The sequence below is a fragment of the Lithobates pipiens genome, unplaced genomic scaffold (assembly GCF_037356315.1).
Source record: "Lithobates pipiens isolate NorthernLeopardFrog02 unplaced genomic scaffold, aLitPip1_a1.2 Scaffold_8, whole genome shotgun sequence".
NCBI classification, from domain to species: Eukaryota; Metazoa; Chordata; class Amphibia; order Anura; family Ranidae; genus Lithobates; species Lithobates pipiens.
Window position 1 is genome coordinate 580514673 of NW_027507903.1, and position 27557 is coordinate 580542229.

The 27557-nt window shown below is 46.4% G+C and overlaps 1 protein-coding gene across 2 annotated transcripts in view; it reads right to left on the bottom strand.

Annotated features, from left to right (window-relative positions):
* Window positions 1-27557, bottom strand: part of LOC143961100 (potassium channel subfamily T member 2-like) — a 439371-nt gene that overhangs the window by 162977 nt on the left and 248837 nt on the right. The window lies entirely within an intron of this gene.

The window sequence follows — 27557 nt, forward strand, 5'->3', positions numbered from 1 at the left end:
CCCGTACTCAGGAGAAGCAGCAGAATTTATTTTGGGGTGTCATTTCACATATGCCCATAGCATGTGTGAGCAATATATCATTTAGTGACAACTTTGTGAAAAAATAAAAAAAAGTTTGTAATTTTCCCGCAACTTGTGGCAAAATATAAAATATTCCATGGACTCAACATGCCTCTCAGCAAATAGCTTGGGGTGTCTACTTTCTAAAATGGGGTCATTTGGGGGGGTTTTGTGCCATCTTGGCATTTTATGGCCTTCAAAACTGTGATAGGTAGTGAGGAGTGAAAATTACAAATGTATGCCATTAGAAATCCTGAAGGCGGTGCTTGGCTTTCGGGGCCCCGTACGCAGCTAGGCTTCCAAAAAGTCGACCACATGTGGTATCCCCGTACTCAGGAGAAGCAGCAGAATGTATTTTGGGGTACAATTCCACATATAACCATGGCATGTGTGAGCAATATATCATTTAGTGACAACTTTGTGTAAAAAAAAAAAAATTTTTTTTTTTGTCATTATTCAATCGCTTGAGGCAAAAAAATAAAATATTCAATGGGCTCAACATGCCTCTTATCAATTTCCTTAGGGTGTCTACTTTCCAAAATGGGGTCATTTGGGGGGGTTTTGTACTGCCCTGCCATTTTAGCACCTCAAGAAATGAGATAGGCAGTCATAAACTAAAATCTGCGTAAATTCCAGAAAATGTACCTTAGTTTGTAGACGTGACAACTTTTGCGCAAACCAATAAATATACACTTATTGACTTTTTTTTTACCAAAGACATGTGGCTGAATACATTTTGGCCTAAATGTATGACTAAAATTGAGTTTATTGGATTTTTCTAATAACAAAAAGTAGAAAATATCATTTTTTTTTCAAAATTTTCGGTCTTTTTACGTTTATATTGCAAAAAATTAAAATCGCAGAGTCAGTCAAATACCTTTAAAAGAAAGCTCTATTTGTGGGAAAAAAAGGATGCAAATTTTGTTTGGGTACAACATTGCATGACCGCGCAATTACCAGTTAAAGCAGCGCAGTGCCAAATTGTAAAAAGACCTCTGGTCATTGACCAGCAAAATGGTCCGGTCTGAAAGTGGTTAAACTACGTAGAGGGTTCTTTACCCACTTTAATACAGGGAATTTTCACCCCCTTCCTGTCCAGACCAATTTTCAGCTTTCAGCGCTATTACTATTTGAATGACAATTGCGCAGTCATACAACACTGTACCCATATGAAATTTTGCTAAATTTTTTCCCCATAAATAGAGCTTTCTTTTGGTGGTCACCTCTGCGGTTTTAATTTTTTGCGCTATAAACAAAAAAAGAGCGACAATTTTGAAAAAAAACACAATATTTTTTACTTTTTGCTATAATAAATATAAAAGACATCATATGACGGTGGCCCGGAGGGCCAAAGTGTTCCTGCTGCCTTCATATCACTATGGTAGGGAAGTTGTTATTGTAAGAGCTGCAAGGATGTGGAATTCCCTTCCACAGGTGGTGGTCTCAGCGGGGAGCATCAATAGTTTCAAGAAACTATTAGATAAGCACAACAGAAACAACCACAACATACAGGGATATACAAGGTAATACTGACATATAATCACACACATAGGTTGGACTTGATGGACTTGTGTCTATTTTCAACATCACCTACTATGTAACTATGTAACTATGTAGTAGGCAGACGAGCCATCGAGTGTGCCTCTGATTGGTCCTACAAGTTGAACAGTGCACGCTGAAGGGGCGGGTGTCATTTACGCTTCTTGAGTGTCGAGCTTCTCGAGTGTCGAGCCTGTGGAATGCCAGACGGTCAGAATAGGCTCCCATTTACTCTTGCCAAGGTATGAATTTAATTATTTGTCCTGATTTTCTATACTTTCCACACTTTAGCAATACTCATTATTTCCTAATATTATAACATATGAAAAAATCCCTTAAACGTTTATGGAAGAAATTCTTTAATTATTTTACTATTTACATTGGTTTTCTACAACATTTATGCTTTAGCAGTAATTATTATCCTACAATACTTTTTGTATAGGAAATAAATCCCCTTCTTTTTTTTTTCCTCTTCTTAAGGTCCGGCGCAATAATTTGTCCGCCTCAGTGCCTTTCCTGTATGCGCTTAACGGACCCACTTCCTTTATGGGGCTTTAAAATCTATGGCTACACAGTGTTTACCGCCTTTGCTGAATGCTACCTATTGATGGAGTTTCCTGAAGCTCGGGAGCCATTTACATGCACTTATTGACCTATTCTTTTTGTTTTTAATCATCGTTTATATATAGCATCATTTGTTGTTATGTAAGTATACCATTATAGATGCAAATATGTTTCTCCCCCCACTTTTCCTTGGCAAATTTGTCTATTATTCTAATGATCTGCTGTTTGTATCTCAATAGAATTATATTCCATGCTGTATATCTGTCCCTGAAGAAGGAGATTCCTAAGGCTCCGAAACGCGTAGAGCGACTTACACTGTGGTTAATTATATCGATAACCTGTATGGATAATTTACTTTCTGTATATTGCTGTGTTTTTTTCTTCATGGCATGATTTTACCCTGTTAAATACATTTTGTATTTTGCTATATATTCTTTTGTGTACGTGCCTAAAAAATCCACCACCAGGGGAATTCCCTTTTCTCTTCTCAAGTGTCCTGGATGAAGCGGTGGTGTGACTTGAGATCTTAGTCATGCCCCCTGAGTGTCCTTGTCACTATGGCAATGTACGCTGGGGGGTGGATGTTATTACGTGTCTCGAGCATCCTGAGTGATGCGGCGGTGTGTGCTTTGGAGGGCGGGCTTGAGGTTTCTGCCTTGCCCCCTGAACGTCCTTGGCATTGTGGCAGTGTACACTGCAGAGGGCGGGCATTTTATTAACAATCATGATAGGAGGATTATATATATAGACGTCTAGAGCGAGCCCCTGTTATATGCTGAGGAAGTCCCACCCATAAGGACGATACGCGTGCGGACGGGAAGGCTCTGACGTCATTAGAGCCACCTTTCAGATTTAGAGCGCCCCGCTAGCGGCCGAAATGCGCCGCAAATCCGGCGGTAAAACGCCGCTAAAAATAGCGGCGTCTTACCGCCGATGCTATGGGCAGTGTGGTGTGAAAGGGGTCTTACTATGAGACGCTGTGTTGTGGTACAAGTTTCAGTTCCTATCACTGGGGATTCAGTGCTTTATTTGTAAGTAACTTTTTCTCTGAATAAACAGTTTTTAAGCACAAGCAGAGAGAACTATATATGTTTTATTGATTTTGCATGAACTACGATGATATCTACTGCTTATGTGAGGGTGACCATAAGACGCACCTGACCATAAGACACACCTAGGTTTTAGAGGAGGAAAACAAGAAAAAAAATATTCTGAACCAAATGGTGTACCAAAATATTTAATAAAATATAACAGAATAATATTTCAATCATGTAAAGTGAACAGCAGTCAACAATGGTAAGAACATTTTTTGAATGACTGTACGAAGATTTCCTCCTTCACTGAGTGCCATGATGTTTTCACCCATTCACAAACTTGAGTGATAGTGGGCCTCTTCATTCGTCCAGTAGGTGTCAGATCATACCAGCAGCCATCCATTTGTTCTACTCTTCTCTCATAAAGACTTTAAAGTGGTTGTAAACCCTTACAACACACTTTGACCTACAGGTAACCCTAGATTAAGGCTTACCTGTAGGTCCAAGAAATATCTCCTAAACCTACACGGTTTAGGAGATATTTGCCGAAAGACAGGCACCGCTGTCTACGGCGCATGCGCCATAGACAGCGGCGCGCAGGCGCACTGAGCGTGCCGCGGTCAACGGCGATATGCGGTGAGTGGCGGCTCCCTTGCGCATGGAGTGACGTCATCACGGCTTCGCCGAATGACAGCGGCGGAGCAGCGAGACCCACCGAGAAGATGGATGCGCCGGACTACAGGGGACAGCGGTGACTTCGCTGGCTCCTGTGTCAGGTAAGTGACACATAATGGACTACTATGTGATGCATAGTAGTCCATTATGCTTTACCTTTGCAGGGAATGAAAGAGGAAGTAAACGCATCAGGGTTTACTTCCTCTTTAAATGCTTTGTTGATGGAAATGTCGAGAGGTTGCAACTGGCTGGTAAGACCCCCAGGAATGACCGCTAGATGAGTCTTCACTTATTTAAAGCATTTTTTTGTAGTTTTGCTAATATGTGCTCTAAACTGGTCAAGCACTAATAAGGCAGGTTTTTTCAGAAGCCCTCCAGGACGTTTGGACCACACTTTTTCAACTCATAATCTCATTCCATCTTTGTCCATCCATCCTTTGTCATGAACATCAACTCCTCGTGAAATCACTTCTTTTTGAAATGTTTTCCTTTTGAAAATTAGCATGGGCGGCAATTTGGGGCCATCTGCACAGCAGGAAAACACGACCGTGTAATGTGTTTTCACATGTCCTGAGGTTTTCACAGTTATGGTTTTGGCACCTTTCAGATCAACATTCCAAATAGATGGCACATAAAACGTTAGTGGGATTTCATCCATATTCCCAATCTGGCCAATTTCAAAACCATTTTTCTTCCTGGCATCAATCACAAATTTATGAAAAGACAGAATCTTAGATCTATATTCTTTTGGCAATTTTTGCGCAATTCTAGTTTTGGTGCGCATAACATGGTCACATTGCCTCATAAATTTGTAGCACCACGATGGTGAGCCAGTAAAATCCTGAATGCCTTTCTCTACAGCAATGTGTTTGGCTTCATATATTATCATTTTTCTAGAGACGGAGAAGCCATTAGGCCGCGTACACACGCGGGGACTGTTCGCCCAACTTTGTCCGCTGAACAGTGTTTCGGCAAACAGTCCGCTCGTGTGTGGGCTTTCAGCGGACAGTTTCAGCGAACAGTCCGCTGAACAAGGTTTTTCGGAATTTCCGAAAAACTGTCCGCTGAAACCTTGTTTCAGCGAACAGTCCCCTCGTGTGTAGGCTTGTTCGACAAACTAAGTTCCGCGCATGCTCAGAAAGGCTTTACACGCCGAAAGTTATAATGCAGTGTATAGGACGTCGTATTTTTCGTCCCGCCGTACGTGCCGTTCACGTCATCGCGCACGGTTTCAGCAAACTGTTCGTACGTCGTGTGTGGCCATGTCCGTCCATGCTAATTTTGAGCGGACTGTTTGCCGAAACTGTTTGACGGACAAAGTTGGGCGAACAGTCCCCGCGTGTGTACGCGGCCTTATTCTGGGGATGTGTGAACCATTCTTTCATGGCCACTTCTAACTGTGCACTTTGCAGCATGCCCACAAAACATGTGCTTACTTTTATTTGCTTTTTGTAGCTGATCCTCCTGTTTCCTCCACTCTCTTATCATTTTTCCAGTTGGAGGTGGCCCAAAATGTCTCTCCACTGCTCTGTTTCCATGTTCCTTTAGCATATTTTACTACCTCCAGTTTAAAAGGATTTTTCTATGCTAGTCTTTTCTGCTTCATCATTCTTTCTGCTTTAGCACTTGGTCCCGTCAGTGGGTGGCTGAGCTGGCACATGGTCCCTGCAGTGGGTGACTGAGCTGGCACCTGGTCCCTGCAGTGGGTGGCTGAGCTGGCACTTGGTCCCGGCAATCGGTGGCTGAGCTGGTCCTGTCAGTGGGTGGCTGAGCTGGCGTCTGGTTCCTGCAGTGGGTGACTGAGCTGGCACCTATTCCCTGCAGTGGGTGGCTGAGCTGGCACCTTGTCCCTGCAGTGGGTGGCTGAGCTGGCACCTGGTCTCTGCAGTGGGTGGCTGAGCTGGCACCTGGTCCCTGCAGTGGGTGGCTGAGCTGGCACCTTGTTCCATCAGTGGCTGGCTGAGCTGGCACCTGGTCCCTGCAGTGGGTGTCTGATCTGGCACCTGGTCCCGGCAGTGGGTGGCTGAGCTGGTCCTGTCAGTGGGTGGCTGAGCTGACACCTGGTCCCTGCAGTGTGTGGCTGAGCTGGTACCTTGTCCTGTCAGTGTATGTAAAACGGCGGAATTGGGGAGCGGGCGAGGGGGGGGGGCTTTGTCCATTCAGTATTCGGACCATAAGACGCAGGGAAATTTTGCCCCATTTTTTGAGGGGGGAAAGTGCGTCTTATGGTCCGAAAAATATGGTAACTTTTTATCTGATGGAACAGTTTTTAAGCACAAGCAGGGAGCATTATATATGTTCTATTGATTTTGCATGAACCATAATGATATCTACTGTATACATGAGGGCGTTATTGTTGCCATATATCTGAGGCTGGATTTGGATCTTCCATAACTGGAAGAGATACTTGTTTAGTCTGTCATACAGGAGCCTTTCATTTGTATGGTAAGTGTATGCCCAAGCAAAAGTGTTCTCTTTTGAGTTTGGGATTATCAGAGTCCAGAATTTTTAGGCTTTGGCATCATTCCTTCAAGGGAGTGTTTTGGTTAAGGCATCTTGCAATTATTGATTGGTTGATCTTCTTGCAGTTCAAAGAGCTCTCAGCCTTTATTTCTTACATCAGTGTTCAAAATCATCGATTCTATAGCCCTCAGCTTTCCTTATGATCCAACTCTCTTAAACATATGTTTCGAGCACTAGGCAATGACTGAGAATATTATGCATTTTCTCTTTAAATTGAACATATGGCCAAGATTTAGATACTGAATTACATACACTATTATTGTCAAAAGTATTGTAACGCCTGCCTTTACACACACATGAACTTTAATGGCATCCCAGTCTAAAGCCTCGTACACACGCTACATTTGTTGGCAGGGGGTTGTCTGTTGACAGACGGTTGTCCTAAAATCTTACCGTTAGTATGCTCCTTTTGACAATTGTTGTCCAACTTTCGGCCAACAAATGTTGGATGACAGGCTAGTAAATTTTCCTCAGACAATGGCTCCACGTCTTATTTTCGTATGGTCAGTACACAAATCCGTCACACAAATGTCGAAAGTACAAACACGCATGCTCTGAATCAATGCTCACCAAACATGAAATTAGCAAAAGAGGCCCAAAGGGTGGAGCTCAAGAGCTGATATTCCTCGTAGTACGTTATTACGTTCGTGTTTGCGGCACGACAATTGTGTAACGTTAGTATGTAAGACAAGATCCTGGCACACGCCCTTTTGACAAAAATCGGATGCTCGATTGGACAACTATCATACCGTGTGTACTAGGCGTAAGACACAATACACACTGTTAGATTTTCTGCAGATTTTTGTCTTCGGAGTTACCGAAACTATGTAGCGCAAGGGCCTGCCTGATACAAATTGAAACTCTTAAGGTTTGACCTAATATTATATGGTTTTGGTAAATCTGAAGACAAAAATCTGCAGGAAATCTTATTGTGTGTATGGGGTATTAGTCCATAGGGTTCAATATTGAGTTGACCCACCCTTTGCAGCTATAGCAGTTTCAAATCTTCTGGGAAGGCTGTCCACAAGATTTATGAGTGTGTCTTTGGGAATTTTTGACCATTCTTCCAGAAGCGTATTTGTGAGGTCAGGCACTGATGTGGACGAAAAGGCCTAGCCCGCTCTAATTCATCCCGAGGGTTTTCTGTCAGATTGAGCTCAGGACTCTGTGCAGGCTAGTCAAGTTCCTCCACCACAAACTCTCTCATTCATTTCTTTGTGGACCTTGCTTTGCTCACTGGTCCAAATCATTTGGTGGAGGGGGGATTATGGCGTGGGGTTGTTTTTCAGGGGCTTGGCCCCTTAGTTCCAGTGAAGGGAGCCCTTAAGGCTTCAGCATACCAAGACATTTTGAGCAATTTCATGCTTTCCAACTTTGTAGGAACAGTTTGGGGATGACCCCTTCCTGTTCCAACATGACTGCACACCAGTGCACAAAGCAAGGTCCACAAAGACGTGGATGAGTGAGTTTGGGCTCTTTTGCCCAAACAAAATTTTGTTATCCATTCTGCAGTATGTGCTTCTGCTGTGTTTGTGAAAGTATAGGCTAACTTTGAGCATCTCTTCCTGTTCCTAGACCCCACCCTGATGACACTATTAGTGCAATCCATTAATCGGAAACAGGAGTGGGTGGCATATGGCTCTGATTACATAAAACTCTTCATAGGCTCTGGAACTACAAAAACTAAGGTTGCCTAGGCCAGTGTTTCTGAACTCCAGTCCTCAAGGCACCCCAACAGGTCATGTTTTCAAGATTTCCCTCAGATGAAACAGATGTGGTAATTACAAAGGCAGTGAAACTGATCAAATCACCTGTGCAAAATAATGGAAATCCTGAAAACATGACCTGTTGGGGAGCCTTGAGGACTGGCATTGAGAAACACTGGCCTAGGCATTGTTACATTGCTGTAAGTTCACTGCTGCATCACCCCCTAGAGCAGTGATGGCGAACCTTGGCACCCCAGATGTTTTGGAACTACATTTCCCATGATGCTCAACTACACTGCAGAGTGCATGAGCATCATGGGAAATGTAGTTCCAAAACATCTGGGGTGCCAAGGTTCGCCATCACTGCCCTAGAGAAATTGAGCATTTAAATCTTGCAGTGTGAGAAGCCCTACAGCAAGAATCATTTTTAAACTAGCCCAGAGTTAAGATCTAAGTGTAGGTCAGCTTTATTATCTTATTTCGATTTGCCATAGATTTTTTTTACAAAGAAGAAACATCTTTTAATTTTAGGTTAGGATCTGAGGGGTTCTTTGATGCCCAAGAAAATAACACTTTGCTGTCTCCACATTGTCTCTATATACCGAGGTTTAGTAGGGCTAGTTGGAATTATTTTAGTCTGTTTTAGTCTTTTTGAAGCTGTGCAGAAGTTAATGTTAGTGCTATCTTTTATTACACTAATTAAAAGGCTCCTCAAACAATCCTTACTTTGATACATCAGGGTAGAATCGTCCTCATATCAGAGAATGTTGATTATATTCCTGGCTGTTCTAATTGTGGCTTGTGACTCATTTAGCCTTGCATTTAGAATAATATATTCAGTGTATAGGTTGCATAAATAGGGCGACAATATAATGCCTTATCACACTTCTTTCTCAATACCGCATGGTTGTCTTATGTTTGTAACATTGCTTCCTGGTTCATTCCCCTAGAAGCAAATAAGGTAACCCACGATCGCCAAATCTTTAAAGCAAGCCCTTACCCTAAAGCAGCCTTTCTCAACCTTTTCAACACAGAGGAACCCTTGAAATAGTTCTCCGGTCTCGGGGAACCCCTGCTAAAAATCAGAAATCTACAGTTCATCATACATTAGTGTGATGGTCAGTGGGAAGAATGGTCCTTACACTTGTGGTCATTGGGAAGAATTACCTCCTTACAGATAGCTAAAAAGACCAATGGTGTCAGTGGGAACTTATCCGAGAGGCAGAAATGGCCCAATGCTGAAGGAACCCCTAGCAACCTCTGGAGGAACCCTAGTTGAGAATCACTGCCCTAAATAATAACGGTTTTCCTCTGCCTTCTCCCCCTCCCTCTCTCACATTTGGATATTATTTTTGGGGGGGGGGGTTTTGTCTAGTGCATTTTTGTGCTGTAACGCAGCACTTCCATCTTTCATGCCTAGGCAAGGATGAGATTTACCACCGACAGAAAGCCCCATGCATGTGCTGATGTGCCACAGGGCTTTGCCTGGACTCAAAGCATACACCAGCATACCAAAGATAGTGGTCGCCAGAGGGGGACTTAAGTTCCTCTTTAAAAACTCACATATATCTTTAAGGCTCATTTATTAAAAAAAAAAAAAAAAAAAAGTTTAAAGCGTTAAAAAGTTTAAATAAGTTCTAATAAATGTTACAGAGTTTCTATCATTGAGAACTTGGATGATAACAGTACCTACTGAACCAAGACTATGTACTAAGTAATTCAAAATCCTGAAATGTAGTGGCCTTCAGTGGTATAAATTTCCTTTTTTTTTTTTTGTTTCAAATTTATTGATTTCTTATCACGTTCTCTTGCACTGAAAATGGTCACCAAGACCAGTGAATCTTCCCAAAGGAGACATCACTAAAAACCTGGCAGAGGTTCCATCACAACACAGTAAAATTACGAACATCACCTCCTTTCCTACCTTTACATATTCAGCCCAACAGGTTGAACACAAGAAATCAATAGATTCCTCCCTTCTACGAGTTCAGTGTGGATGAACAAATCTCTTGGCAGTTATTTTATTCTGACCGCCAGCACCCGCGGCGGTTCAGCATACCTTTTTCTGCTAGATTCCTTTGATTTCTCTAAGAGAGTTTGTCAAGCAGGGAGGTATCGACAGGGCCACCTATGGTTCAAATTTTGGCAGATTCACAGAAATTGGCTGAAATTCGAGCCGTGTATGGCTAGCTTCAATCTCCTGGACAAAACTGTCCATAATATACCCAACAAAAACAGTTTGTTCTCTATATGGCAATATGTGCAGTGCATCCTTCATTATATCTTGCACTCCTTAGAATTTATTTTAGCAAAAAGCAAAAACTCCCAAAAAAGTCATAAAATAATCAGGTTCTCAGATAAAAGTGTAAATGATTTCTTCCAGTACTGACCAGAATGAAGGCCCTATTCTTCTTTGTAGTCTACCCACCACTGGCATTAGATCTATCAATGATAAATCTCCACTATGCGGATGTCTCCATGATCCCTGTACCAAGCATACATATTGCAGCAACAACGGTTCATGGTTGGGTAAGTATACAGGGGGTGGACTATCTGCAGATTCTGTAACTTTGCCTAGAATGGGCAAAGTGACAGTGTCTCAATTTGATGCAACCCCTTCAGTCACTTAAAAAACTCCAGGCGAAAGTTCCCTGGAATTCAAGAGCTGTTGCACTCACCTCTTCGATGGCCCCTGGCTCCCATCTTGGCTTAGTTCCAGCACAGCAGCCTCCTTTAGACTTTTCAGCATTCAATACTTCCTAGAGTGACTGCAAGCTGGGGTTTCATCCTCTGGTCCCTACATTACTGGTATTCTGTAGTAAGGTAAGGATCAGAGGATGGAACCATAACATCTGAGAGGATGTTCCCATGAGTGCCCACCAGGCATTGGTGCGTGCGTGGGAACACACTAACTCTGTTGGCGTCAATGACCCTTCAAAAATGACATTACCTGCGCTAGTACAGTGCTGTTTGATCTGCAGCTTTACCTGAGCCCTGATCCTGTACCTGCCTGTGATATTTACTGACTCAGCTCTGTTTGACTACTGCTGCCTTCTCCTATCCTGACCCGGCTTGCCTTGACTCTGCTATACCAGTACCTGTTTGATCTTCCGTTGCCAACCTCTGCCTGCCTACTCACTACTTTGTAACCACTACCTCCAGCTGCTATTTCAGTCCAGCCATTCTGGTGGATCATCTCTAATCATCTGTGCCAGTTACAGCAGATCCTACAGGCACTCCTACCTCGCTACGCTTACGTGACCACTGTTGCAACCCCAGTGGTTCCCGAGCCAAGGCTGTAAGAAAGGTTTCCTTCTACTATTAGGCTCTGATTCAAGGTATGTGACAGTATCAGACAGCATGTCTGAGCCTACAGGAGGAGCCTCACAGATGGATGAAGTTTGCTGGTATCTTGCAGCCCTCACGCAAGCTGTGCAGTCATTACAAGAGGGGTACCTTAAACTGGAAGAACGAGTTCAGACAGAGGTTCTTTGGGGATCTCAGCAAATTTCAGGCCTTCCTCAACACATGCCAACTGTATTTTGCTTTGCAACCTTGGACTTTCTTGCTAGAATCTACCAAGGTGGGGTTTATAATTTCATTGCTGCAAGGGGAGCCCCAGACCTGTGCCCACCGGTTGCTGGAGGAGAACAATATACAGATGCATGCTATGTCGGCCTTTTTGATGCTATATCCCAGCTTTACGATGACCCACAATGGACTTCCATGGCAGAGACTGCTCTCCATGCACTCCAGCAAGGCCGCAGAGTGGCCGAGGACTATGTTGCGGACTTCAGAAGCTGGAGCGCAGACACCCAGTGGAATGATGCAGCTCTGCAAAACCAGTTTAGCATGGGTCTCTCTGAGAACCTAAAAGATGAACTTGCCTGAGTGGGAATACCCAGCACCTTGGAAGGACTTATCTCCCTGGCAATTCAGATTGACCGACGGATCCATGAGCATCAATCAGAAAGATCTACCCAGCAGAACCGGCCTGTATGGATGACTCCAAGAGACCCTGTTCCTGCCTATCTCAACCCGACCCCTGCCAGTTCAGGTCCTACAGCTGACGTTCCTGAGCCCATACAACTGGTAATGATGCGTCCAGCTTTATCCCCAGAAAAATTGTTACGCCACCAGCAGAACAACCTATGCCTCTATTGTGGAGAAGCTGGACACTATGTACACAGGTGCCCTGCAAAGATTCGTAACTTTCCATCTTCTGTTCCTGCTAATCTCTCAACATTGTCTGCTCAGGCAACTCACCTCGCTCTTCCCCTCTCATTCCAGCTCCCGGGAAGAACAATCCTAGTCAACGTATTATTGATTCTGTAGCATGCAGTTGTTTCATTGACTTGGCCTTCGCCACCCAGCAACATATTCCCCTGCAACCAAAGACACACGGACTGTCTGTCTATTTAGCCGATGGCTCACATATCAGATCTGGATTAGTTACTTAAGAAACACCCCCACTACCTGTTATTACTTCCTCAACATAAAGAACTACTGAGACTGGACACAATCACATCCCACAATTTCATAACTGTGAATGAACAGGAGGCTCTGTTTAGAGCTATTTTTGTTCATTCATTCTGTGCAGCTAAGCCTGCAGAGAAGGAAATTGAGGGTTGTGTCCTATATGTGACTCACTCCTGAACTCTGCACCCTGTATGTAGTGCAGTCCTGAACTCTGCACACTGTACGTAGCGCAGTCCTGAACTCTGCACTCTGTATGTAGCGCACTCCTGACCTCTGCACTCTGTACGTAGCGCACTCCTGAACTCTGCACTCTGTACATAACGCACTCCTGAACTCTGCACTCTGTACGTAGTGCATTCCTGAAATCGACACTCTGTAAGTAGCGCACTCCTGAACTCTGTGCTCTGTATGTAGTGCACTCCTGAACTATGCATTCTGTACGTAGCACACTCCTAAATGCTGCACACTGTACGTAGCGCATTCCTGAAAGCTGCACTCTGTTATTAGAGCACTCCTCTGCACTCTGTACATAGGGCATTCCTGAACTCTACACTCTGTATGTAGCAGGTATCACATCAACTATTATATAAACCAACTATTTCAATACTCTGATCAAAAACTGTTTTTACACTACCATTTTGATTACTTTTGACCAATTTTGCTAGCATTGAAGTGAACATGAAAGCTCTCAAATGGGTTGAAAATATATTAGTTGTTTTAAACTAAAATATATTGTTTTCCACTAAAATATATTAGTTGTTTTCAAGGCGACGGTTTGGTGTTGAGAGTAATTACTTGATTTGGATGACACCTTTATATGTTTGTGTACTCTTTTTATTATACATTTGAAATGGAATGTATTAAGGTTAATATACATGGATTTCACTGTGTGTTGCTATGGCTTCCAATCCATTACAATGATCGAACCGAAAGCAAAAATAATCAGTGTTTCTATGGTTAGCATAACAGACATGAAATAGTGATAGATGGAGATCAAGATGGATCAATAAATATGCCTGGAAGCTAACTAGAACACCAACATGGTTTTTCTATCAGTGTAGAAAATAGGAAAGTTCTGTTTAAAGGTGACTGGCAATAAAACTGTTGTCTTCAAGAATATACAGAAAAAAAACAAGTACACCTTACTTATCAGCCCTGCATGAGGTTATGCCTTTTGCTGTTAGAGGTATTTTGCACACATGCTTAAAAAAATATATTTTAGATTTTACTGAAGATTACTTAACTCTCCCAAAACATTATATACTGTCTGAAAGCAGGGACCCTGGAGAATAGTGGAAGTTCCAATTTTTTATATTAGCACAATTGTTCAACAAGTGCAAATTTCAGTATAAAATAAACTAAAGTTAAGTTGAAGTCACGCAAACACAATTTATTACCCATTTTTTTTTGTAGAATATAAATGATGAGGTTGAGATGAGTAAATAGACACCCAGTATATCAAGCCTTATAATTGCGTGCACCCATCTAACTTTGACAAACCTTGTTACCATAATTTTTCTTATAGGCGACGCTTAACCCCTACAGGCAGTTAACCATGAATAATGGGCTCACGGTGATATGTAACATTGTAACATATGTACACAACCCTTAAACATTTAAAGCTTAAAGTGATTGTAAATGTTGGAAGAATAAAAGTAATCAGCTTATATAGACTGAACTATGTACGTAATAATTATCGTTTTTACGGTAATAATAACAATATTTGAATAATTCATATTGATGAGGAAAGTTCCAAGAAAGTCCATTCAGTTCTCATGTAAAAACTCAAATATTGATTTAATAATAAAAATAGCAAAATATTACGAAAACAATGTCAAAGTATCATTAATAATGTATAATATTCTTAAGATGAAGATTGAATCAGATGTGTGTTTGTGTGTGTAGCTGTAGATGTCCTTGTGCTGTGTGTGTCTGCAGCAGAATCTGTCTGTCTGCCCTCTGTTACTAGCTTTTTACTCCTAAAATCCAGGCCCACCTTTTCCTATAAATGCTGGCTTAACCACTTCCCGCCTGGCCTATAGCAAAATGACAGCCGGGCGGTGATTCAGTTATCCTGACTGGGCGTCATATGACATACTTCAGGATAACAGCCCCCGCGCACCTGTGGGCAGGGCCGGCGCTCCCACTAGGCGAACTAGGCAGCTGCCTAGGGCGCACTGCCGCCTAGGGGCGCAGCCACAGCCGCTGGGTCCCCTCAAGAGGACTGGCGGGTGTTGGCTGGTGCGGTGCCGAGTATAGTGGGAGCTGGCTCCCGCAGCTCCATCTGGCTGGCTGCAGAGTCACTCTGCGGCGAGCAGGAAGAGGCAGCCCCTCCCCCAGAGCCAACCATACCAATGTCCAGCAGCCGTGGGTGTAAGCTCTCTGCCCTCCCCGCCCCACCTCCCTCCCTGGGTGATGTGCAGCCATTGGAGGAGCAGGGCGAGCGGCATTGTGCACAGAGACAGCCGGATGGACTGGCCATAGGACACACGCTGGTCCTGCAGCCCGCCCTGCTTACCCAACCTCTCCGCGGTCGTCAGCCGGAGCCCGGGGGTGGAACCAAACGATCAGCTGATCGGATGGGGGACGAGCTGGAGGAGGTCTCCCGTGCATGAGCTATGACTCGCAGCCTGTAGGAAACCCCATCTCCTAATCCTGGGACTTGTGACAAATCGACTGCTGCCCGCTGCCATGTGGACGGAGCTGAAAAGAAGTGCCCCAAGGTAAGAACTTGTCAGGTGATGGGGGAAGTGCTGCTGGGGATGAAGGCTTCCAGTCAGACATTTTTCACTGGTGTGTGACTGAATCCACCTGGCTTCATCCCTCCTCCTGCTTACACCCCCCCTCCTATCCACCTGGCTCCACACCCCCCCTCCTATCCACCTGGCTCCACACCCCCCCTCTTATCCACCTGGCTCCATCCCTCCTCCTGCCTACACCCCCCCCTCCTGTCCACCTGGTTTCACCCCCCCTCTTATCCACCTGGCACCATCCCTCCTCCTGCCTACACCCCCTCCTGTCCACCTGGCTCCACCCCCCTCTTATCCACCTGGCTCCATCCCTTCTCCTGCCTACACCCCCCCCTCCTGTCCACCTGACTCCACCCCCCTCTTATCCACCTGGCTCCATCCCTCCTCCTGCCTACACCCCCCCTCCTGTCCACCTGGCTCCATCCCTCCACCTGGCTACACCCCCCTTCCTATCCACCTGGCTCCATCCCTCTACCTGGCTACACCCCCTCCACCTGGCTACAGCCCCCCTCCTATCTACCTGGCTCATCCCTCCACCTGGCTAAACCCCCCCCTCCTATCCACCTGGTTCATCCCTCCACCTGCCTACACCCTCCTCCTGTCTACCTGGCTCCAACCTTTCACATGGCTCCATTCCTCCACCTGCCTACACCCCCCCAGTCAACCTGGCTCCATACCTCCACGTGGCTACACCCCCCCTCCCATCCACCTGGCTCCATCCCTCTACCTGGCTACACCCCCTCCACGTGGCTAAACCCCCCTTCTCTCTACCTGGCTCCATCCCTCCACCTGCCTACACCCGACTCCTGTCCACCTGGCTCCAACCCTTCACCTGGCTCCATCCCTCCACCTGGCTAAACCCCCCTCCTGTCCACCTGGCTCATCCCTCCACCTGGCTACACCCCCCTCCTGTCCACCTGGCTCATCCCTCCACCTGCCTACACCCCCCCTCCTGTCCACTTGGCTCATCCCTCCACCTGCCTACACCCCCCTCCTGTCCACCTGGCTCCATCCCTCTACCTGCCTACACCCCCCTCCTGTCCACCTAGCTCCATTCTTCCACCTCGGCTATACTCCCCTCATGTCCACCAGGCTCCAACCCTCCACCTGGCTCCTTTCCTCCCCCTGGCTCCATCCCTCTACCTGCCTACACCCCCCCTCCTGTCCACCTCGCTCTATCCCTCTACCTTGCTACACCCCCCTCCTGTCCACCTGGCTCCATCCCTCCACCTGTCTACACACCCCCTCCTGTCAACCTGGCTCCATCCCTCCACCTGTCTACACACCCCCTCCACCTGGCTCCATCCTTCCACCTGGCTACATCCCCTCCTATCCACCTGGCTCCACCCCTCTACCTGGCTACACCCTCTACACTTGGCTACACCCCCCTCTTATCCACCTGGCTCCATCTACCTGGCTAAACCCTCTACACTTGGCTACACCCCCCTCTTATCTACCTGGCACCATCCCTCCATCTGGCTACACCCCCTCCTGTCCACCTGACTCCATCCCTTCACCTGGATACACCCCCCACTCCTGTCCACCTGGCTCCATCCTCCCTCCACCTGGCTGCCCCCTCTCCTGTCCACCTGGCTATAGCCTCCCTCCACCTGGCTGCACCTCCTCTCCTGTCCAACTGGCTCCATTCCTCCACCTGTCTGCACCCCACCCTCCTGTCCACCTGACTCCATACATTCACTTGGCTACATCCCCCTCTCCTGTCCACCTGGCTCCATCCCTCCACCTGGCTGCCCCCTCTCCTTTCCACCTGGCTATAGCCTCCCACCACCTGGCTGCACCTCCTCTCCTGTCCGCCTGGCTCAATTCCTCCACCTGTCTGCACCTCCCCTCCTGTCCACCTGGCTGCACCCTCTCCTTTCCACCTGGCTGCACCCACCCTCTCCCGTCCACCTGGCTCCATCTCCTTATCTGGCTGACCCCCCCATCCTGGCTGCACCCCTCTCTCCTGTCCACCTGGCTCCATCCTCCCTCCACCTGGCTGCACCCCCTCTCCTGTCCACCTGGCTCCATTCCTCCACCTGGCTACACCCCCCTATCCACCTGGCTCCATCCTTCCACCTGGCTACACCCCTCTCCTATCCACCTGGCTCCATTCCTCTACCTGGCTACACGCCCTCCACCTGGCTACACCCCCCTCCTATCCACCTGGCTCCATCCATCTACCTAGCTACACCCCCTCCACCTGGCTACACCCCCTCCTATCTACCTGACTCCATCCCTCCTCCTGGCTGCACCCCCCTCCTGTCCACCTGGCTCCATCCCTTCACCTGGCTACACCCTCCCTCTTGTCCACCTGGCTCCATCCTCCCTCCACCTGGCTGTCCCCCTCTCCTGTCCACCTGGCTCCATTCCTCCACCTGGCTACACCCCCCTATCCACCTGGCTCCATCCTTCCACCTGGCTACACCCCTCTCCTATCCACCTGGCTCCATTCCTCTACCTGGCTACACGCCCTCCACCTGGCTACACCCCCCTCCTATCCACCTGGCTCCATCCATCTACCTAGCTACACCCCCTCCACCTGGCTACACCCCCTCCTATCTACCTGACTCCATCCCTCCTCCTGGCTGCACCCCCCTCCTGTCCACCTGGCTCCATCCCTTCACCTGGCTACACCCTCCCTCTTGTCCACCTGGCTCCATCCTCCCTCCACCTGGCTGTCCCCCTCTCCTGTCCACCTGGCTATAGCCTCCCTCCACCTGGCTGCACCTTCTCTTCTGTCCAACTGGCTCCATTCCTCCACCTGTCTGAACCCCCCCTCCTGTCCACCTGGCTCCATCCTCCCTCCACCTGGCTGCCCCCCTCTCCTGTCCACCTGGCTGTAGCCTCCCTCCACCTGGCTGCACCTCCTCTCCTGTCCAACTGGCTCCTTTCCGCCACCTGTCTACACCCCACCTGTCTACCTGGCTGCACCCCCTCCTTTCCACCTGACTGCACCCCCCCTCTCCCATCCACCTAGCTCCATCTCCTTACCTGGCTGACCCCCACTTCTGAACACCTGGCTCCATCCTCCCTCCACCTGGCTGCACCCCCCTCTCCTGTCCACCTGGCTCCATCCCTCCACAAGGAGTTTTGGTGCTAAAATTATTGAATTAATTTAGATTTTTTTTTTAGGGGGGGGCGCAAGTAGTCGATCTCGCCTAGGGTGCAAAATAGTCTTGCACCAGCCCTGCCTGTGGGGGAACGCATTGTGGCAATCGGTGGTGGGTGTGTCAGTCTGACACACCGCTGCGCCAATCTTGGTGAAGAGCCTCCGACATGATCAACTGTGTCCAGTCATGGCTGATCAGGATGTAAACAGCAAAAGTCGTTGATGGGCTTTTCCTCACTCGCGTCTGACAGACGCGAGTAGAGTAGAGCCGATCAGCGGCTCTCCTGACGGGGGGTCTGCGCTGATTGATTATCAGCTCAGCACCCCCTTGGATTCCCACAGGGAAGCCACCAGGAACACCAGGGAAGGGGGCAACATGTGGATGGCCAGGTATGTACCCCATGGCCATCCACATGTGTATATGAATACCCAATCTGTGCCAATCAGTGCCCACAAATGGGCACTGACTAGCACCATTATGTACAGTGCCTTGCCAAAGTATTCGGCCCCCTTGAACTTTTCAACCTTTTGCCACATTTCAGGCTTCAAACATAAAGATGTAAAATTTTTATTTTTTGTGAAGAATCACCAACAAGTGGGACACAATTGTGAAGTGGAACGAAATCTATTGGATTTTTGAAACTTTTTTAACTAATAAAAAAATGAAAAGTGGGCAGTGCAAAATTATTCGGCCCCCTTGCGTTAATACTTTGTAGAGCCACCTTTTGCTGCGATTACAGCTGCAAGTCGCTTGGGGTATGTCTCTATCAGTTTTGCACATTGAGAGACTGAAATTCTTGCCCATTCTTCCTTGCAAAACAGCTCGAGCTCAGTGAGGTTGGATGGAGAGCGTTTGTGAACAGCAGTTTTCAGCTCTTTCCACAGATTCTCGATTGGATTCAGATCTGGACTTTGACTTGGCCATTCTAACACCTGGATACGTTTATTTGTGAACCATTCCTTTGTAGATTTTGCTGTATGTTTGGGATCATTGTCTTGTTGGAAGATAAATCTCCGTCCCAGTTTCAGGTCTTTTGCAGACTCCAACAGGTTTTCATCCAGAATGGTCCTGTATTTGGCTGCATCCATCTTCCCCTCAATTTTAACCATCTTCCCTGTCCCTGCTGAAGAAAAGCAGACCCAAACCATGATGCTGCCACCACCATGTTTGACAGTGGGGATGGTGTGTTGAGGGTGATGAGCTGTGTTGCTTTTACGCCAAACATATCGTTTTGCATTGTGGGCAAAAAGTTAGATTTTGGTTTCATCTGACCAGAGCACCTTCTTCCACATGTTTGGTGTGTCTCCCAGGTGGCTTGTGGCAAACTTTAGACAAGACTTTTTATGGATATCTTTGAGAAATGGCTATCTTCTTGCCACTCTTCCATAAAGGCCAGATTTGTGCAATGTACGACTGATTGTTGTCCTATGGACAGACTCTCCCACCTCAGCTGTAGTTCTCTGCAGTTCATCCAGAGTGATCATGGGCCTCTTGGCTGCATCTCTGATCAGTCTTTTCCTTGTCTGAGCTGAAAGTTTAGAGGGACGGCCAGGTCTTGGTAGATTTGCAGTGGTCTGATACTCCTTCCATTTCAAAATGATCGCTTGCACAGTGCTCCTTGGGATGTTTAAAGCTTGGGAAATCTTTTTGTATCCAAATCCAGCTTTAAACTTCTCCACAACAGTATTACGGACCTGCCTGGTGTGTTCCTTGGTCTTCATGATGCTCTCTGCTCTTTCAACAGAACCCTGAGACTATAACAGAGCAGGTGCATTTATACAGAGACTTGATTACACACAGGTGGATTCTATTTATCACCATCAGTCATTTAGGACAACATTGGATCATTCAGAGATCCTCGCTGAAATTCTGGAGTGAGTTTGCTGCACTGAAAGTAAAGGGGCCGAATAATTTTGCAATTGTTTCCCACTTGTTGGTGATTCTTCACAAAAAATTTAAATGTTATATCTTTATGTTTGAAGCCTGAAATGTGGCAAAAGGTTGAAAAGTTCAAGGGGGCCGAATACTTTCGTAAGGCACTGTAACAAATTACATCAGTGATGCCCAGTAATGCCACCCATCAGTGTCATCAGTGCCACCCATCAATGTCCATGAGTGCCACCTATCAGTGCCCATCCATGCCCATCAGTGCCCACCTATCAGTGCCAATCAGTGCCCATCCATGCCGCCTATCAGTACCCGTTAGTGCCACCTCATCAGTGCTACCTCATTGGTGCCCATCGGGGCCACCTTATCAGTGCCTGTCAGTGCAGCCATATCAGTGTCCGTCATTGAAGAAGAAAGCGTATTTATTTACAAAAAATGTTAATTTTAATTTGTTGCGTAGAAAATAAAAATCGCACAGGTGATCAAATACCACCAAAAGAAAGCTCTATTTGTGGAAACAAAATAATAAAAAATGTGTTTTGGTACAGTGTTGTCATTCATATTGCTACAACGCTGAAAGCTGAAAATGAAAGGTGTCTAAGTGCCTGATATTGAAGTTGTTAAAGGTTTGTTTTGTCTTATAGCTCCACAGAAAATTGCAAGCTTTCCTAAGACATAGCTTTCCTCTCACAAGAGTGGGCCGAGAGGAGCTATATGTAAAACCATTTAACCAAGGCTGGCCGTACAATATAAGTTTCTTTTAACTTCTAAATCAAATACTACATACCGTATATACTCGAGTATAGGTCGACTCGAATATAAGCCGAGGCCCCTAATTTACCACAAAAAAACTGGAAAAACGTATTGACTCGTGTATAAGCCGAAGGTGAGACATGCAGCAGCTACTGTTACAGCTTAAAAGAGTGGAAAAGAGGGTCAACAATGCCCATCTGCAGCTGCATACCTCCCTGTGCACCTCCCTGTGTACCTCCCTGTGTCCATTGCAGCCTACCTGTGTCCTGTGCATGCCTCCGTGTGCCAATCTGCAGCCTCTGTGTCCTTCTGCAGCTCCGTGTGCCATTTTGCACCGATCAGCATGTCATAAAAACATACGGCGGCCATTCCAGGATTCAAAAGCCGCACCTCTCCTCCTCATCTGTGACAGACGGCGGCCATTCCACTGTTCAAAAGCCGCGCCTCCCTGTCTGTGATAGGCGGAACACTCAATTTCCCAGCAGTCAGTGTTCCGCCTATCACGGACATCCGCTCATCCTCATACTACGGACGAGGATGAGAGTATGTCCATGATAGGCGGAACACTGACTGCTGGGAAATTGAGTGTTCCGCCTATCACAGACAGGGAGTCGCGGCTTTTGAACAGTGGAATAGCCACCGTCTGTCTGCACGACACGCTGATCAGGTAGGCAGACGACGGTGACTCGAGTATAAGCCGAGGGGGGCCCTTTCAGCCTAAAAAAAGGGGCTGAAAATCTCGGTATATCAGTATATATATTATATTCATTTAAAATGCAATGTTCTTATTAATATCCTAATCAAGAAATATTGTAATATAAAGAAATTATGATCTTAGATAAAACATGAACTTTTACATCTTAAAGTATGTGAATTCTTCCTTCTCACAGATGGGGGGAAGATGAGCACCCAACTCAAGATTCCTAATTACCAACACATGTTTAGTTCTCCGTAGCAATGTTTATGAAGCTTATAACAATGTATATACTTTCACAAGTATAAAAGTCTATATATATAATTTTGCTTTTTCCATACATAGAAGTATATAAATATATGTATTCAATGCAATTATTTTGTTAATTGATGAATATTCAATTCTAACAATGTACTGTATGCATTGTACCTACAGTATCTATGCAGCAGGCGGTGCTGTAGTATTAGAGTGTATAGTTCATGTTTTCTATGATATAACAGGATGTATTGTCTATCTTAGTGCATATACTTGTATGTTCCTGCTTTCTGTTTCTGTCTCCACGATGTAAAGACATGCTTTGATATCCTCCATTAAAGTAAAGGTATACTCTGCATACAACAAGCACCTGCTAATAGTAAAGGCAGAACATTTTTTTCCATAATGTATTCCCCGCATTAGGGTAAAAATGTCCCAGTGGTAGTATTGCCCTCTCACCCCCTCTCACCCCCTTATACTTACCTGAGTCCTTTCTCGATCCAGCGCTATACCCGTCTACAGAGGTGTTGGTCTCTCTCTCCTCACAGGACAGAGAGGCAACAGTGGGAACCATTGGCTTCTGCTGTTTTCATTCAAATCCTGTGCAGATGGAGCGAGCCTGCAGGTATGCCCCTATAGGAAGCAGCTTCCTATGGTGGAGCGTGAGAAGAGGAGTAGCCTGAAGCATCGGTAGGGACACCAGAAGAGGAGGTTTGGGGTCACTCTGTGCAAAACCCTCGCACAGAGCAGGTAAGTACAAGTATAACATGTTTTTGATTTTTTTTTTTATTAAACTTTTACAAAAGCTTTAAAGTATAAAAAAAGGCAAAACGTTGTTTTAGTTTACAATAGATAGAAACAATAAAGAGGGATTAGAACACCTGACAGGTTTTATTGCTGTCTGTGCCTCTGTTAGGGAGATTCTCCCTCTCTATTTATTCTGTTCACCATTATCATTGAAAGAGAAAGTAAAAGAAAATCCCAAATGTTGGGTGGTCCCCAGAAAAGTAATAGCGGAGAAATCTTCCAATGGGGACATTAGTTCTGGTAACCTAGAGGGCTCCAAGGAATTCCCTTAATTTGCAGGGATTTCCTCTCACTTCCTGTTTGGCTATGAGACAGGAAGTGTAGGGAAACCTCCACAATGGGACAAAGATGGTGGAAATATTTGCAGTTATTATAGGGATGTGGTGCTGATATTTATATCTCCCTTGCTCTATCCAAAATATAAAAAACAGTTTTGCCTTTAGTTCTAGTTCAGCGCAAGGGAAACATAGAAACAACCCTTGCAGGCTTCCTCCTAGATGCATGACCAGCCTCCCAAAGACACTCCTCTTCCCTCCTTTGATGGTTGCAGGTGCAGAGATCCTACAGGATTGTCTGAAAATCGAGTTTTTGTAGCACCACAGGGTGGCACTGTGGATACCAAACTAATAAAGATGTGCCACGTACTAAAGAATTTGGAATACTTTTTGGTAGACTTGATATTGGACTTTATAGGCACTGAGATAAACATTGTTAAAAGCTAAACATCTTTATTACAAAAAAGTTTTTAAATTAAAAACGTACATTATTAAGAGCATTGCAATGTAAATATTGCCTAGATGCTATAAGTCACACCAACAATAACCTCACAGGGTTGTGTCCAGTGAGGCCCGGAACGGAAAAGACAGAAAAGAAAAAGTAGTGCAGGGCCGGCATGACCATGTGTTTAGGGGAGACAATGCATGGGTTAATATGAAGAGATTACAGGGGAGGGGACAGTGAGAAAAGTCCAAGGGGGAGTGGTAATATATAAGGAGGAGGCGGGGCTGGGCTGGGAAACAGAAAGTTGTGGAGAAAGAAATGAGGAGGCAGTTTTTTGCTCTGCTCCTCCAACATGGCTGAGATGTCACTCGGATGAGGGCCTTTATGGATGACCAGGTGAGCGGATGGAGGCTGGGAGGTGAGGGTTGCTGTGCATGCAGAGTTTGCAGCCTCTGGCACTCTGTTTTCACCAGGGCCCTCATCTGGGACCATGTGCCAGGCAAGGAGCCCTCTGGGGGGAACAATCCGGTCCCCCAGCAAAGAATAGCCAGCCGTCTGCCTGAGCAGGGTCTGGGTGGACTCCACGCCACCAGCCCAGCTCGGTGGGCGGGGCCACGGGCCGTTATGGTGCCGCTTCCCCGCCCATGAATCGCAGGACTACTACCTCCTCTGCCTGCATCGCTGCGTGGGGAGGAAGGCTTGGCAAGGGAGACTTATTAGTATGGCCATCAGGCTGCTTATATAAAAAAAAAAAAAAAAGTATTTTTTTTAAAGGGGGTGGGGCTCCGCGGGTGGGTGTGGCCTATACCGGCGGCTCGAGATAGATCAAGGGAAAAGGATGAAGGTAAGAGGAGGTACCGATCGCTTTTGCCGACGGCAGTCGCCATTATGCGATTGTCATGGGGGAAGAACCCGAACATGGTTCGGCGTTGTTCTGTTATATGTAGGCCATTGGTAGGTGCACATGTTAAAAAGGGGGATCTGATTGGCTACGGGATGACGAGCAGTTTAGGCTGCGCAGGTCGGTATGGCCGTTTCTTAATGGGGATCAAAGGATAGCGGCTTCTGGATGCGATTTCTGTAGTAGTAGAGGCAACTATACCCCCCTCTGGATGGTCAGCTGAAAAGAAAGGGGTGGGTTGGCAGTGCTATGTGAGCTCCTGTCAGTTCAGTTAAACACGAGTGTTAAAAGGGTGCGGGGACCCATCCATTGTATTGTGGCTTCATGTGAGGACAATGTACAGGCGAGCCTAGTCACACAAGGGATGATTTTTGGAAGGGGGTGAAAAGGTTGCAGCCTTTCATAAGTAGATACGGAAATAGTGAGGCTGCTTGCCTCCAGGGTTTTTAATGGGGTCTACAGCGGGGGTGGTGCCTGAGAAGGAACCAAACAAGTTTTGGCTCGTTTCCCCACTTATCTGTCAAAAAAAAAACAAAAAAAAAGAGTTCTGTCATAATCCGATGCAGTGCACTGTGTCCGATACTTCACGTACACAGCTATAAGGTGGGTTAGGTGTGATGGAAAAGGGGCACCTATGGCACACTAGGAATCCGTGTTCCACTTGCTTCCAGTCTATTCGGAGAGCTTTGGCTGCTGGATAGATGCTGGCAAGAGGAGTTTTTTTTTTTTTTTTTTTTACTTGGAACGATGCCTGCCCATGGGTTTCTCAATTTAGTGGGCTATGGTTAGATGTTTAGTTCTTTACCGGAGTGGGGGGGTAGAGACGTGTCGGTCCCTGATTCAATCATACATGGCTTGAACGTTTGTGTGTTGGGCCGCCTTCCTCCGATGTGTGTGCGATTATACTTTATACATTGCAGCACATTGCAGGTAGGTTCATTAGTGCCATTGGCTGCAAAACACAGGGGGCCGATGAGGGATATTGTACTATTTTGTTCTGGCATTGTGATTGTTTCGGGGGTTACGGAGGGTCATCTGTCGGTGACCAAGTTGGAGGTACTATAGAAGGGGGTGTGTGAGGCCCAGGGACGGCGTGAGGTACAGTTGAGGACTTTGCATTCATTGCTGGGTAAGTTCAATTTCACCTGCCGGTTTTATTCCAATGAGCGGGTTTTGGCCGACGGCTGCCGTCTGCTACAGTGGGGGTTTCAGGCCCTGGATAATTTAAACAGTTAAATGCGGAACATAGGGAGGGTTAGAAGGTTTGGTACGAGTTCTTGGCCACATATAACGGACGATAGGTGGATGCCAGGTCGATGGGAAAAGAGGTCACGAACACAGCGGGGTAAACAGGTTTGGGGGAAATTTCTCTTTCAGGGGCAATAGAGTGAGGAAATTTGGCCCCAATTTTGTTGGGTGGAAGTGGGGTGTTCATTCGTAAACTTGTGCTATTGGAATTTTTCCAGTGGTTCTGGCTATGGAGCTGGGGTAAGGGTCAGGCAGGAACCTGACACGGAGTTGAATTGTGATTATGTGGGTGTGGTTACGTGGTCAACCACATGTCCGCATTGTCACAACTGGTCATACGGCGGCTACGCCATTTTGTATTGCGTTAGGTGTAGTTGAACATTTTCTATATGCTATTCATCTTGCAGGCTTCGGAAACACGGGGGGCTTACTCGTGCATCTATTTTCGGTGGGATAGGTTCTGAGAGTTAGCCGGACACAGAGGGGGAGGAGTTCCCTACTCGGGCTGGATAGGGGAGATGGCATTGGAGTCACCACGGGAGGTAACAGGGCAGTCAGCCAGTGAGTCCACATGGGCAGCTTATGTGAAGGGATGAAAAGAAGGGTGGGTTTGATTGGTGCAGGAGTCCGAGGTTGAACATGGCTGTGTGGGGGGTAAGGTTGTTGGTGGTACTGTGGTTCCAGGAACTTGGTAAACGGGGTCGGTATCTGCCATTGAGCGGAAACTGGTGGGGTTTTGGCTTTTGTTTAGGGTGGATTGAAAAAAGGAGTTTGGGTTGGACAATAAATAAATAAATAAATAAAAAAAAAAATGATCAAAGGGTTAGAGGGGTGGAGGTGCTGCTGTTTGTGTTACCAGGATTCAGAGTAATAAAAAATAAATAAATCATAAAATAATAAGAAAAAAAAAAAAAGGGATAAAACGGTTAGGGAGTTTCTAGGGTTTGAAACAGATGGCATGGGGGGCAGTTCATGTGGCACAAGGCTGGGAAGTATTGGTTGAGGTTCCAGTTCAGGTGGATGTTCTGAAAATGCCACTGGGACGCAAGGTTGGATGGTGCAGAATACGCTTCACACTCCTTCCACATCGGGGCAGCTTTAGAAGCTGCCAGATGTGGGTTGGATGAGGCGGCGGTGAGGAGGAATGGTAGGTGGGAAGCAAAGCGATTACGCACTTACCTATGCCTTCATGTGGTGGTGAAATAATAATAAAAAAAAAACACACGAGTGGGGGAGTAGTCTGTACATACAAGCTGTGTTGTTTGTGGTATGGGGTTACATTGGTTTACTTTAAAGTTGGTGCTGCCTTTGTTTGCCATTTTTTTTGTCCAGATGGAGGACTTATACGCCTTGTCTGGATTTTCTTTGTTATCTGTATGTTTGTTGGGGGGGCCAGAAGAGCAGATGCGAGATCGGTTGGCAGACAATTGGGTAGTTAGAGGAGGGAGGCATGTGTTCACTGGCTAGGTGTATGGGGGTTGAGGTGCAGCAAGGTGATATGGGAAGTGGAACGTTAGGCGCGGCGGGATAAACCGCCGGCCGTTTGGGTTATGCATGCAAGGGGTAATGCTTTTGGGTTCGAATGATCAGGGAGCTGATCTCGGACATTAAGTCAGATATTTTACGACTTCGTACAGTTGTCTAACACTCAGGTGGTGGGGAGGTTGTGGCTCAGAATGGGGGGCCTGGTGATGAGGAAAGTAGAGGTGGAAACTAATGTGGGCCTGTAATTGAGGGTGTTAGAATACACCTCTAGGTAGTGGGGATAGTTTTCTGGGCTCTGGGACTCCAAGATGGGATCCAGCGGGCCCCGGGGTGTGGGGGAGCCCTTAAGGGTAAGGTGTCATCC